Source organism: Oncorhynchus mykiss, chromosome 20, assembly GCF_013265735.2.
Source record: "Oncorhynchus mykiss isolate Arlee chromosome 20, USDA_OmykA_1.1, whole genome shotgun sequence".
NCBI classification, from domain to species: domain Eukaryota; kingdom Metazoa; phylum Chordata; class Actinopteri; order Salmoniformes; family Salmonidae; genus Oncorhynchus; species Oncorhynchus mykiss.
In genome coordinates this window covers 38,579,092-38,594,544 of record NC_048584.1, presented here as the reverse complement: position 1 = coordinate 38,594,544, position 15,453 = coordinate 38,579,092, and the positions used below count along the sequence as shown (strand labels likewise).

The following is a 15,453-nucleotide window of genomic DNA, read 5'->3' as shown; positions in this document are numbered from 1 at the left end:
ATACATCACTCTTAAATATTGGAAACACACAGTCAATCTGTCCTGGAATAATTTTGCTTTATTAAATGGTACCGCAAGCAAGAGATATCATCAGCGGTAATGTCAATGAAGAGGAAACTGTTTTTTTTATCAACCTCCTCCTTGGTAAACAGCTTGAGAATAATACCACCCCCCCCCCCCCCCCACACACACACACACACACACACACACACAAAAAAAAACGTTAATCTCTACTAAGATAATATTAGTTATCTATTATGAATTTTAAAAAGCAAAAGGACCATGAATCTAATCACGATTTGATGACGGACGGCTCTGAGAGCGTTCTCCGCTGTTAGAGAATCAGGCTCGTTCTGGTTGATCCAGGCCTCCAGCGCCATGAACAGCTACACCTCACCCCGAAATTCAAAGTCACATTTTAAAACTTTATTGTTCCTTCAGATCAGGGGAATTCATTTTTTAGCCAGGAATACATAAATCAAATCAAAGTTTATTAGTCACATGCGCTTAATACAACAGGTGTAGATCTTACAGTGAAATGCTAAATACAACAGGTGTAGTAGACCTTACAGTGAAATGCTGAACAGGTGTAGATCTTACAGTGAAATGCTGAATACAACATGTGTAGTAGACCTTACAGTGAAATGCCTACTTATAAGTCCTTTACCAACAATACAGTTATAACAAAATAATAAGAATAAGAAATAAAAGTAACAAGTAATTAAATAAATACAGTATATATACACATTGCAAAGACAAAGACACACATACCAGTTCAAAATTGTTCAATAGTTCTGTACATAATCATAAGATGGAGTAATACACAGGAGTTAGCCTGCTCCCATGTCTGTTTGTGCTGTATCGCCAACACAAACAGATCTCGGATGAGACAGACAATTATGTGACAATGATTGACAAGGAGTCGGTCAGACAGTGTAAACAGATCGGCAATCAGGCTACCAAGGAGTAGGCCTACTGTACCTGCAAGATGAGGTCTAAACGCTGCAGCAGGGTCATGAGCAGGTCGATGCTGACGGTGGTCCACTCCCCACTCTGCAGTACGGAGGACAGGTTCCAGGACAGGTTCCCTCAGGGCCACTTCTCCAGTCTGAAGGGCATACTGGTACCTGCAATGTTGTCAACATTATTATTGTCCAGTCCATGTTTCACTAATTGAACTAATTGTTAAAGGTCCAATGCAGTGTTTTTATCTCAATATCAAATCATTACTGGGTAACAATTAATTATATTTACTGTGATTGTTTTCAATTAAAATTGTAAAAAAATAAAAAATAAGAAAAACATTGACATTTCAGGCAGTCTTTTCAAATAGCTCTTACCCTAAAATGTCATTATCATAATTTTCACAATTTGACAGTATTGTTCCAAAATGGTTTTGGACAGCATTGGGCCTTTTAATGAATGCAATGTTTATTGTAAAGACTAATGCATGGACTTCATAATGCATGGACTTCATAATGCATGGACTTCATAATGCATGGACTTCATAATGCATGGACTTCATAATGTATGGACTTCATAATGTATGGACTTCATAATGTATGGACTTCATAATGTATGGACTTCATAATGTATGGACTTCATAATGCATGGACTTCATAATGCATGGACTTCACAATGTATGGACTTCATAATGCATGGACTTCATAATGTATGGACTTCATAATGTATGGACTTCATAATGTATGGACTTCATAATGCATGGACTTCATAATGCATGGACTTCACAATGTATGGACTTCATAATGCATGGACTTCACAATGTATGGACTTCATAATGCATGGACTTCATAATGTATGGACTTCATAATGTATGGACTTCATAATGTATGGACTTCATAATGTATGGACTTCATAATGCATGGACTTCATAATGTATGGACTTCATAATGTATGGACTTCATAATGTATGGACTTCATAATGTATGGACTTCATAATGCATGGACTTCATAATGCATGGACTTCATAATGTATGGACTTCATAATGTATGGACTTCATAATGCATGGACTTCATAATGCATGGACTTCATAATGTATGGACTTCATAATGCATGGACTTCATAATGCATGGACTTCATAATGTATGGACTTCATAATGTATGGACTTCATAATGTATGGACTTCATAATGTATGGACTTCATAATGTATGGACTTCATAATGCATGGACTTCATAATGCATGGACTTCACAATGTATGGACTTCATAATGCATGGACTTCATAATGTATGGACTTCATAATGTATGGACTTCATAATGTATGGACTTCATAATGCATGGACTTCATAATGCATGGACTTCACAATGTATGGACTTCATAATGCATGGACTTCACAATGTATGGACTTCATAATGCATGGACTTCATAATGTATGGACTTCATAATGTATGGACTTCATAATGTATGGACTTCATAATGTATGGACTTCATAATGTATGGACTTCATAATGCATGGACTTCATAATGTATGGACTTCATAATGTATGGACTTCATAATGTATGGACTTCATAATGTATGGACTTCATAATGCATGGACTTCATAATGCATGGACTTCATAATGTATGGACTTCATAATGTATGGACTTCATAATGCATGGACTTCATAATGCATGGACTTCATAATGTATGGACTTCATAATGCATGGACTTCATAATGCATGGACTTCATAATGTATGGACTTCAGCTGAAAATGTTATTCCTAGAAGTTAAAAAAACATTTACAGAGTTCAACAAACTATATCAGATGACACCCCGACCTCCATTCATATAACCATAACATATACATTATATTACAACATAAAGAGGGAGGTTACCTTTTCCCAATGGGGACCTGAAAATACAGGGCTCCATTGGGAAAGACGACCTCTGACCTCAATGGGACTTCAAGGTTAAATAAACGTGAGATAAAAATAAATAAACAGTACAATACCTTTCCACCGCGTGTCCAGAGGAGCTGGCCAGGTTCTGAGTCATGTACTGGGTGACCCTGCTGAAAGCCCTGGACTCTGTATTTAGTGGCCAGATTGTGTAGAGGGGGCACAGAGAGAGAGATGAGAAGGGGACAGATCGAAAGACAGAGAGACAGAGAGAAAGAGAGAGATGAGAAGGGGGTCAGATAGAAAGAGAGACAGAGAGAGATGAGAAGGGGGTCAGATAGAAAGAGAGAGAGAGAGAGATGAGAAGGGGGTCAGATAGAAAGAGAGACAGAGAGAGATGAGAAGGGGGTCAGATAGAAAGAGAGACAGAGAGAGATGAGAAGGGGGTCAGATAGAACGAGAGACAGAGAGAGATGAGAAGGGGGTCAGATAGAAAGAGAGACAGAGAGAGATGAGAAGGGGGTCAGATAGAACGAGAGACAGAGAGAGATGAGAAGGGGGTCAGATAGAAAGAAAGACAGAGAGAGATGAGAAGGGGGTCAGATAGAAAGATAGACAGAGAGAGATGAGAAGGGGGTCAGATAGAGAGAGAGAGACAGAGAGATGAGAAGGGGTCAGATAGAGAGAGATGAAAAGGGGACAGAGAGAGAGAGAGAGAGAGACAGAGAGAGATGAGAAGGGGGTCAGATCAAGGGAAAGAGGTAATGTATGTAAAGTAATGACGTCCTCTCTAAACCCACACCTGCATTCACAGTAAGCCTTTGATCATCCAAATGCGTTATGTTTTACCCAAGTAAATTATGTTGTAGTTGATCCAAATGCGTTATGTTTTACCCAAGGAAATTATGTTGTAGTTGATCCAAATGCGTTATGTTTTACCCAAGGAAATTATGTTGTAGTTGATCCAAATGCGTTATGTTTTACCCAAGGAAATTATGTTGTAGTTGATCCAAATGCGTTATGTTTTACCCAAGGAAATTATGTTGTAGTTGATCCAAATGCGTTATGTTTTACCCAAGGAAATTATGTTGTAGTTGATCCAAATGCGTTATGTTTTACCCAAGGAAATTATGTTGTAGTTGATCCAAATGCATGTTATGTTTCACCCAAGGAAATTATGTTGTAGTTGATCCAAATACACCCAACCTCCGCAGAGTACACAGAAAAGTCTTAGTTGCTATTATTATTTTTAAAAGTCTGACTTTATCATGGGTATCTCCAGCCAAGACAGAAACTCAAACCCCAACAGAAATGGCAACAGATCAAAGCTATTTGTGGTAGTAGGCTGTACCCGGCATACAGAAGCCTAGAGAGTATTTTCTCCTGTCTAGTGTTGTCTACTGTTAGCCAGCCAGAATAAGCCTCCTTCCCCTTAATCAGTCACCGATTTAGACCTGGGACACCAGCTGGGTGTAATTAATGATCAGGTAGAACAGAAAAGAAGCAGGCTCTGGACCTCGTAGGGTCAGAGGTTAACAGCCCTGGCCTAAACACCCTGTAGCAGCTTTTCCCAAACTCTGTCCTCGGGACCACCAAGGGGTGCAAGGTTTTGTTTTGTTTCCCTATCACTACGCAGCTTATTCAAATAATGAAAGCTTGATGATTAGTTGATTATGTTTAATCCGCTGTGTAGTGCTATGGCAACAAAACAAGATGTGTACCCCGTTGGTGGTCCCGAGGACCGAGTTGGAGAAACCCTGCCGTGTAGAATACCCTATAGGAGTGATTCCCAAACTTTTTATAGTCCCGTACTCCTTCAAACATTTAATCTCCATCTGCGAACCCCCATCTAGCACCAGGGTCAGCTGTACCCCCTCTGGCACCAGGGTCAGCTGTACCCCCTCTAGCACCAGGGTCAGCTGTACCCCCTCTAGCACCAGGGTCAGCTGTACCCCCTCTAGCACCAGGGTCAGCTGTACCCCCTCTAGCACCAGGGTCAGCTGTACCCCCTCTAGCACCAGGGTCAGCTGTACCTCCTCTGGCACCAGGGTCAGCTGTACCCCCTCTAGCACCAGGGTCAGCTGTACCCCCTCTAGCACCAGGGTCAGCTGTACCCCATCTAGCACCAGGGTCAGCTGTACCCCCTCTAGCACCAGGGTCAGTCACTCTCAAATGTTTTTTTTTCACCATCATTGTAAGCCTGCCACACACAATATACGATACATTTATTAAACATTAGAACGAGTGAGAGTTTTTGTCATAACCCGGCTCATGGGAAGTGACACAGCTCTTAAAGGACCAGGGGACAAATAATAATATAATAATAATCAATAATGTTGCTCTTTATTTAGCCATCTTACATATAAAACCTTATTTGTTCATTGAAAATTGTGAATAACTCACCACAGGTTAATGAGAAGGGTGTGCTTGAAAGGATTCACATAACTCTGCAATGTTGGGTTGTTTTGGTGAGAGTCTCAGTCATAAATCATTTTCCACACACAGTCTGTGCCTGTATTTAGTTTTCATGCTAGTGAGGGCCGAGAATCCACTCTCACAAAGGTACGTGGTTGCAAAGGGCATCAGTGTCTTAACAGCGCGATTTGCCAAGGCAGGATACACTGAGTGCAGCCCTATCCAGAAATCTGACAGTGGCTTCTGATTAAATTCAATTTTCACAGAACCGCTTGTTGCAATTTCAATGAGTCTCTCTTGTTCAGATATCGGTAAGTGGACTGGAGGCAGGGCATGAAAGGGATAACCAATCCAGTTGTTTGTGTCATCCATTTCAGGAAAGTACCTACGTAATTGCACACCCAACTCACTCAGGTGCTTCGCTATATCACATTTGACCTTGTCTGTAAAGCTTGAGTTCATTTGCACACAAAAAAAACCATACAATGATGGAAAGACCTGTGTGTTGTCCTTGTTAATGCAGACAGAGAAGAGCTCCAACTTCCTAATCATAGCCTCAGTTTTGTCCCGCACATTAAATATAGTTCCAGAGACTCCCTGTAAACTCCCGTGGCTTGTTTTTCAAACTGGCATGTTTTATTTCTAAATGTCTGTGCAAGAGTGAAGGTTTTATCAAGTTGTGAGATAGTACTTTTGCACATCTAACACACTGTGGCTGAGGAAAGGCACTGCTCCCAATATAAGTGAACCCCAAATCAATGTAGTTCTCATCATATTTGCACCTCTTCGATGGTCCAACGTCCCTGTCTGTTGTTCGGTGCTTTCCCGGGTCAGGGGGCAGTAGCTCTTCGGCTGCATCAGATTCACAACTGTCAGTGTCCATGCTAGCTGGACTAACAACAAATGTAGAATTACTGATGCTAGCATTGGATGTGTTTGTGGAAGCAGAACAACTTGTGTTGTCGACAGGTGCAGGTGTAGTAGTACTGCTGGTAGTAGCACTACTTCCAGTAGAGCTGGTATGTGTCTCGATGGACGCAGGCCATACTTTGAACCATTTATCAATTTTCGAGCAAATGGAATGAGTTAGTGGAATTCCCGTGATAGCGTAACGGTTAATGTGATTGGATGTTAATTATTTGACTAGGCTACCTGTATTTGACATCGTGTTATTATTTCGCTGAACACTAGATGGTTTCATTTTATTTTCGGCGGTGAAACGAGGCCACTCAGGTGAGAAAAAAACCTCACCCAAATTTATAGCCCCGTGGGAAAATATACATGGACAATTTGAAAATGTGAATATTTTTATTATTATTATATATATATTTTTTTGAATCACATTTGTATTTGGCGTACCCTGACGACATTGCACGTACCACAGTTTGGGAATACCTGCCCTATACCCTATAGAATACCCAATACCCTATAGAATACCCTATACCCTATCTAATACCCTTTACCCTATAGAATACCCTATACCCCATAGAATACCCTATAGAATACCCTTTACCCTATAGAATACCCTTTACCCTATATAATACTCCATACCCTATAGAACACATTATAGCACATAGAATAGCCTATACCCTATAGAATACCCTATAGAATATAATATACCCTATAGAATACCCTATAGGGTACCCTATACCCTATATAATACCCTATAGAATAATGTATGCCCATATAATACCTCATATAATACCCTATAGAATATCATATACCCTATAGAATACCCTATAGGATACCCTATACCCTATATAATACCCTATAGAATGCCCTATAGAATACCATTTACCCTATAAAATACCCAAAACGCTATAGAATACCCTATACCCTATAGAATACCCTATACCTTATATAATACCCTATAGAATACCGTATGCCCATATAATACCTCATATAATACCCTATAGAATATCATATATCCTATATAATACCCTATAGGATACCCTATACCCTATATAATACCCTATAGAATGCCCTATAGAATACCATTTACCCTATAAAATACCCAAAAAGCTTTAGAATACCCTATACCCTATAGAATACCCTATACCTTATATAATACCCTATAGAATACCGTATGCCCATATAATACCTCATATAATACCATATATAATATCCTATACCTTATATAATACCCTATAGAAAACCCTATACCCTATATAATACCCTATATAATAACCTAGACCCTATATAATACCCTATACCCTATATAATACCCAATACCCTATATAATAACCTAGACCTTATAGAACACCCTAGACCTTATATAATACCCTATACCCAATATAATACCATATACCCTACAGGATACCCTATATAAAACCCTATATCCTTTATAATACCCTATATAATAACCTAGACCTTATAGAACACCCTGTACCTTATAGAATACCCTATGCCCTATATCACACCCTATAGCCTATACCTTATAGAATACCCTATAGCCTATACAATTCCTTATACCCTATATAATACCCTATATCCTATAGAATACCCATATACCCTATAGAATACCCTATACCTTATAGAATACCCTATGCCCTATATCACCCCCTATACCCTATATAATGCCCGATATCCTATATAATAACCTATACCCTATACAATACCCTATTCCTTATAGAATACCCTATACCCTATAGAATACTCTATACCTTATAGTATACCATGTACCTTATATAATACCATATACCCATTATACTACCCTATACCCTATATAATAACCTAGACCTTATAGAATACCCTATACCCTATACCTTATAAAATACCCTATGCCCTATATAATACCATATACCCTATAAAATACCCTATACCTTATATAATACCCTATATCCTATATAATACCCTATACCTTATAGAGTACCAGATATTCTATACCTTATAGAATACCCTTTACCCTATATAATACCCTATACATTATAGAATACCCTATACAATATATAATACCCTATACCCTATATTATGCCCTATATCCTATATAATGCCCTATACCTTATATAATACCCTATACCGTATAGAATACCCTATATAATACCTGATATCTTATATAATACCCTATACCCTATAGATTATCCTATACCTTGTAGAATACAATTTACCCTATATAAAACCATATAGAATACCCTATACCCAATAGAATGCCCATATAATACCCTATACCTTATATAATATCCTATAATTTATATAATACGCTATACCTTATAAAATTCCCTATACCTTATAGAATACCCTATAGCCTATATAATTTATCATACCCTATATAATACTCTATACCATATAGAATACCCTATACCCTATACCTTATAGAATACCCTGTACCCTATATAATAGTATAATAACCTATACCTTATAGAATACCCTATACCCTATAGAATACCCTATATAATGCCCTATACCTTATAGATGACCCTATGCCCTATATAATGCTATATACCTTATATAATACCCTATACCCTATAGAATACACTATACCCTATATAATACCCTATACCTTATAGAATACCCTTTACCCTATATAATACCCTATACCCTATACCTTATAGAATACCCTGTACACTATATAATATCCTGTACCCTATATAATGCCCTATATCCTATATAATAGCCTATACCTTATATAACACCCTATACCTTATAGAATATACTATACCCTGTATAATACCCTATACCTTGTATAGTACCCTATACCTTATAGAATATCCTATTGCCTATATAATTCCCTATACCCTATATAATACCCTATACCCTATAGAATACCCTGTGCCTCATAGAATACCCTATACCCTATATAATACCCTGTACCGTATATAATGCCCTATATCCTATAGATTACCCTATACCCTATGTGATACCCTATATTGTATAGAATATCCTATGCCCTATTTAATACCCTATACCTTATAGAATACCCTATACCGTACATAATACCCTATATCTTACAGAATACCCTATACCCTATATAATACCCTATACACTTTATAATACCCTTTATCCTATATAATACCTCATACCTTATAGAATAACCTATACCCTATATCCTATATAATACCCTGTACCCTATATAATACCCTATACCTTATAGATGTCACGCCCTGACCTTAGTATTCTTTGTTTTCTTTATTGTTTTGGTTAGGTCAGGGTGTGACATGGGTGATGTATGTGTTTTTGTACTGTCTAGGGGTTTTGTAGGTTTATGGGGTCATTTACTATCTAGGTGTTTATGTATGTCTATAGTTGCCTAGATTGGCTCTCAATTAGAGGCAGCTGTTTATCGTTGTCTCTAATTGGGAACCATATTTAGGCAGCCATCTTCTTTGGGTATTTCGTGGGTTATTATCTATGTCTATGTTTTAGTTGCCTGTGTCTGCACATTTAGATTATATAGCGTCACGTTCGTTTGTTGTTTTGTAAGTTTGTTTCAGTGTTCTTTCTTCATTAAATTTAGAACATTTATTCATATCACGCTGCGCCTTGGTCTCCTCTTTACGATGATCGTGACAATAGAATACCCTATATCCTATATAATACCATATACCCTATATAATACCCTTACCCTATATAATATCCTATAGAATGCCCCATTCCCTACATAATACCCTGTACCCTATATGTTACCCTAAACCTTATAGAATACCCTATAATACTCTATATCCTATAGAATACAATATACCCTATATAATACCCTATACCCTATATAATTCCCTATTCCTTCTAGAATACCCTATACCCTATGTCCTATAGAATACCCTATACCCTATATAATACCCTATACCCTATTTAATTCCCTATTCCTTCTAGAATACCCTATATCCTATAGAATACCCTATATCCTATATAATACCATAGACCTTATATAATACACTATACCCTATATAATACCTTAAATCACATAGAATACCCTATACTCTATGTCATTCCCTATTCCTTCTCGAATATTTTATACCCTATTTAATACCCTATATCCTATAGAATACCCTATATCTTATAGAATACCCTATACCCTATATAATACCGTATACCTTATAGAATACCCTATACCCTATATAATACCGTATACCTTATAGAATACCCTATAACCTATATAATACCCTATATCCTATAGAATCCTATACGCTATAGGATGTACACAATATACAGCTATCTAGTGTTGCAGTCATAGAGATATAATTCCTAGAACGGGTTTTTCCATTCAAATTAATGAGTGGAATTATACAGGAATTATAGTTATATCGTTGCAGTAGCCAGCCAGAGTAAGCCTCTACAGTAGATTATGATCAATGAGGTTACACCTACATGGACCAATTACGTTGGTCAATCACTAATTGATGTACTAATTGATGTATTATGACACCCACTGACCGTGCGTCCTCCCAGCAGCCTCCACTGGTATTCAGCATTTAGGACTGGGATTTCCGAGTAGTACTGAATCAGTCACGAGGTTGCAGTTACCAAGTACTCCCACTAGATGGCTATATAAAAATACACAGTAAACTGTTTGAGCCTGTTACCCATATGGAGTACACAGTCTAAAGCAGTAGAGTGACATCTACAGTTAACCCCCCCTCTCCTGACACTTTCTGTCCCCCCCCCCATGAACCCTAAACCACTTTCTGCTCCCCCCCCATGAACCCTAAACCACTTTCTGCCCCCCCCCCCCCCCCCATGAACCCTAAACCACTTTCTGCTCCCCCCCCCCCCCCCCCCCCCCCCCCCATGAACCCTAAACCACTTTCTGCTTCCCCCCCATGAACCCTAAACCACTTTCTGCTCCCCCCATGAACCCTAAACCACTTTCTGCTCCCCCCCATGAACCCTAACCACTTTCTGCCCCCCCCCCATGAACCCTAAACCACTTTCTGCTCCCCCCCATGAACCCTAAACCCCTTTCTGCCCCCCCCATGAACCCTAAACCACTTTCTGCCCCCCCCCCCCCCCCCCCCCCCATGAACCCTAAACCACTTTCTGCTTCCCCCCCCCCCCCCCCCCCCATGAACCCTAAACCATGTATTCCTTGTCAGGAGGGGAATTCCTTATGATATCATTTCTTGTGACTTATTACTTTCTTCCTCGAAAGGTTGCTGGTTTGAATCCCCGAGCCGACAAAGTGAGAAATCTGTTCATGTGCCCTTGAGCAAGGCACTTAACCCTAATTTACTCCAGGGTCACTGTTGATAATGGCAGATGGGATATGGGATATGCAATAAAAAAAAATACAAAAATGCACACGTGTATTAATACACACTTATAGGACAAATCTAATCACCTACCAAACTATTATTATTGTTATTGAACCTGTTGAAGACGGCAGCACACTGTACGCTCTCCCTCACCATAGCACCTTGGATGCCAGAAACGTGCTTTATAAATCAAATGAACGGTTGGTTACCTGATGAACTTGTCAAAGACCTCAGCACACTCAGCGGTCTCTAGCAGAACGACTACTTTGTTTGTTTCAAACGTCACAGAGACGATGTTGTAATTTTCCTTTATCCCCTCCCACAAACACACACGGGTTCGAGGACAAGGTTCAGCCACCCACATCCCACAAACGTTTTCCCAGTCAGAGCCAGGATTTCACCTGGTAACCCTTTGGTCTCTGCCCACCTCACTAACCCTCTAGGCAAGCTGCCTACCTGAACCCTGAGGGACACATCGCTGCCGTTCCCCTGAGCCAGCAAGGCCACCAGACGCTGCACCGGAGCCAGAGAGCAGCTTGTGGTGTCACCGCCATAATTCTGGATCTCATCAGCCTTCGTCATGCCTAGAAGAGAGAGAATACTTTATTGTACAGTTTTAGGGTTTAATGAAAATGGAAATAGTGTGTTTGACACATTTTATTGTTTAACTCTTTTTGCTACAACATTTAGAAATGTGCCATTTTCACATACGCAGACACTAGTATGGTGTGCCATTTTCACATACGCAGACACTAGTATGGTGTGCCATTTTCACATACGCAGACACTAGTATGGTGTGCCATTTTCACATACGCAGACACTAGTATGGTGTGCCATTTTCACATACGCAGACACTAGTATGGTGTGCCATTTTCACATACGCAGACACTAGTATGGTGTTGGAGATAATGAATACGAGGTTGAAAAGTGGTGCTATAGGGGCCTCCCGGGTGGCGCAGTGGTTGAGGGCGCTGTACTGCAGTGCCAGCTGTGCCACCAGAGACCCTGGGTTCGCCCCCAGGCTCTGTCGTACCCGGCCGTGCCCGGGAGGTCCGTGGGGCGATGCACAATTGGCCAAGCGTCGTTCGGGTTAGGGAGGGTTTGGCCGGTAGGGATATCCTTGTCTCATCGCGCACCAGCGACTCCTGTGGCGGGCTGGGCGCAGTGTACGCTAACCAAGGTTGCCAGGTGCACGGTGTTTCCTCCGACACATTGGTGCGGCTGGCTTCCGGGTTGGATGTGCGCTGTGTTAAAGAAGCAGTGTGGCTTGGTTGGGTTGTGTATCGGAGGACGCATGACTTTCAACCTTCGTCTCTCCCGAGCCCGTACGGGAGTTGTAGCAATGAGACAAGATAGTAGCTACTACAACAATTGGATACCACGAAATTGGGGAGAAAAAGGAAACGGGGTAAAAAAAAACTAAAAATGTAAAAAGTGGTGCTATTGCCCTTTAGCAAGGGTACAACCGCAGGAGATGTCATGGGCCCCGTCAACGTGAACAGGGAAGGGAGAAGCGGTGGCCGCTAAATAGAGATACAGACCAGATTCAAATGGGAAACTGTATATGATTTGAATTAAGGATCTATTTTAGCTTTTATTAATCTGTCAGAGGAAGTTCCTCTTTTTTCTTATAAGTCTGTTGGTCAAACTTCCTTTTCCGGAAGAAAAAGGGAACAAGAAACAACCGGAACTATTGTGTCAGTGTTTAACTCTCCTCCAGTCGTGATTCACACAGGCACGAGGTTGACCGTGTAAATTACTGTAAGACTAGACTAATTGTCTTAAACATTGGTTTTAAAGTTGAACGTATCAGTTCCTAGATATATTTGTAAACTACCCTCATTTGCAGTATCAAAGTAAATAATAGCTCAAGTTAAAATGCAGGGGGAGACACTTTATTTTTCAAGCATTAGTCATACTACTGTATCAAATCAATGACAAATGTGTCTCCCTGTATAAATGATCAAACAAATCAAACTACAAACCAAACACTCCAACTGTTACTGTTCTATACTGGTTTATACGCACCTAAAATGACACTACAATACATTACACTGAAGTGTTTTGTTATCTCAATTCCCCTGTGCTTCTGTGTCATCCTGCCCTGCAAAGTGAGTTGTCAATGGGAACAGACAGACAGTGGTGGTGTTGGGTGGCCTTACCTCCAGTGACGAGGTCGGTGTAGAGACAGAGAGACAACAACAGCATCCCCATTAGGTTGATCAGAGCTTTTCCTCTTCCAGAAAGTACTTTCTTCTCTCTTAATCCCCTCTCTCTCTCTCTTTCTCCTTCTATGCTCTCCATCTCTCTCTCTCTCTCTCCGTCTATTCTCTCCCTTTCTCTCTGTCTATTCACTCCGTCTCTCTCTCTTTCCGTCTAATCTCTCCGTCTATCTCCCTCTGTCTATTCTCTCTGTCTCTCGCTCTCTCCGTCTATTCTCTCTGTCTATTCTCTGTCTCTCTCACTCACCGTCTATTCTCTCTGTCTCCCTCTCTCTTCCGTCTATTCTCTCTGTCCGTCTATTCTCTGTCTCTCCCTCTCTCTTCCGTCTATTCTCTCTGTCTATTCTCTGTCTCTCTCCCTCTCCGTCTATTCTATTCTATTCTGTCTCTTCTTTGGGTGTAGTGCTGCTGGGGCAAGTCAGAGCAGGCTATGGGGGGAGGTGGGGGGCATTCTCAAATTGAGAAGCCCATGATCAGGTTGAAAGCAGGGCAGAATTGTCAAGGTTGAACAGAACATAATGGCACTATGTTGAAAAAAACAATTCCTGTATTGTTTTACAGTAAATTACTGGCAGCACAGTAACCAGTAAATTACTGTAGTTTTACAGGACCTTTACTGTATCACAAATGTACAGCATATTAATGGAACACCTGACTACAGTAACAAGCTGTATTTCTAGATTTTACAGTGCATTACTGTTACATATATTTGATATAAGTATTTCAATACTTTCAATACCTGTTTTGTCATTGGTATTTCACCAGCCCGCCCCACAATTCACGAAGCCTCTTATGTAACAGTTTAATAATCAGTTTAATTGTATTTTGAGGATCCCGAGTGGCACAGAGGTCTAAGGCACTGCATCACAGTGCTAGAGGTGTCACCACAGACCCTGGTTCGATCCTGGGCTGTATCACAACCTTTTTGTCCAGGTGGATAAGGGCAGTGTTCACTGCAATGGGGATGGCGTCGTCCGTGGATCTGTCAGGACGGTAGGTGAATTGAAGAGGGTTGAGTGTGTCGGGTAGGGAGGAGGTGATATGGTATTTGACTAGCCTCTCCATGCACTTCATGATGATGGAAGTGAGTGCTACCGGTCGGTAGTCATTCAGTTCAGTTACATTCCCTTTCTTGGGCACAGGGATGATAGTGGACATCTTGAAGCGAATGGGTATAGAGGCCCTGAGCTAGGGAGGGATTGAACATGTCAGAGAACACAACAGCCAGCTGGTCTGCACATGCTCTGAGGGCCCGGCTAGAGGTTCTACTGCAACACTGCTCACTGCATCCAAGTTGCTTGATGTAGGCGTTTCAAAGAGCTGTCAGTCAAGGAAAGCTCATGAATATAAGATCCCCCGCCCACTCATTCAGTTTTTTCAAACTTCCTGGTAGTTAGCCATGAGAGAATGACTGTTTAGGAGCTTTAACGAAGGCTTCTAAACTGGTAGTGACGACAGAACAGAGCAAAAGGACATGGATAAACACTCAACCATTAAAGGTTTGAGACTTGCTGTCACTCTGATCTGTTCCCTATATACATTTCATTGTTAGGTGAACCATTACCTCATACCACTTAAATTGGTACAGCACCCTCGTTAACGGTTGCAACATGTATAGCCTCTTACAAGGCACGTCTCAACCTTTGTTAATGAGCCACATCAATCCCATTCACCCATAATAGGTTTTGGTTTTTTTTCCAAAATTACAGTGTCATGTCTTTACTATCATCAACTGAAGACTTGAGTTTTATCAAAGATTCTCTGTAATTATTATTACGCGATTAGACTG

At 40.4% G+C, this 15,453-nt stretch overlaps 1 long non-coding RNA gene across 1 annotated transcript; it reads right to left on the bottom strand.

The window, feature by feature from the left end:
* Positions 1–239: 239 nt before the first annotated feature.
* LOC110499600 lies at positions 240–13,810 on the bottom strand. The gene is made up of 4 exons (XR_005038003.1): positions 13,605–13,810; positions 11,899–12,026; positions 2,956–3,031; positions 240–1,127 (listed from the first exon to the last, which is right to left on the bottom strand). It is a non-coding gene; the product is annotated as an uncharacterized LOC110499600 (long non-coding RNA).
* Between the last annotated feature and the right edge of the window lie 1,643 nt (positions 13,811–15,453).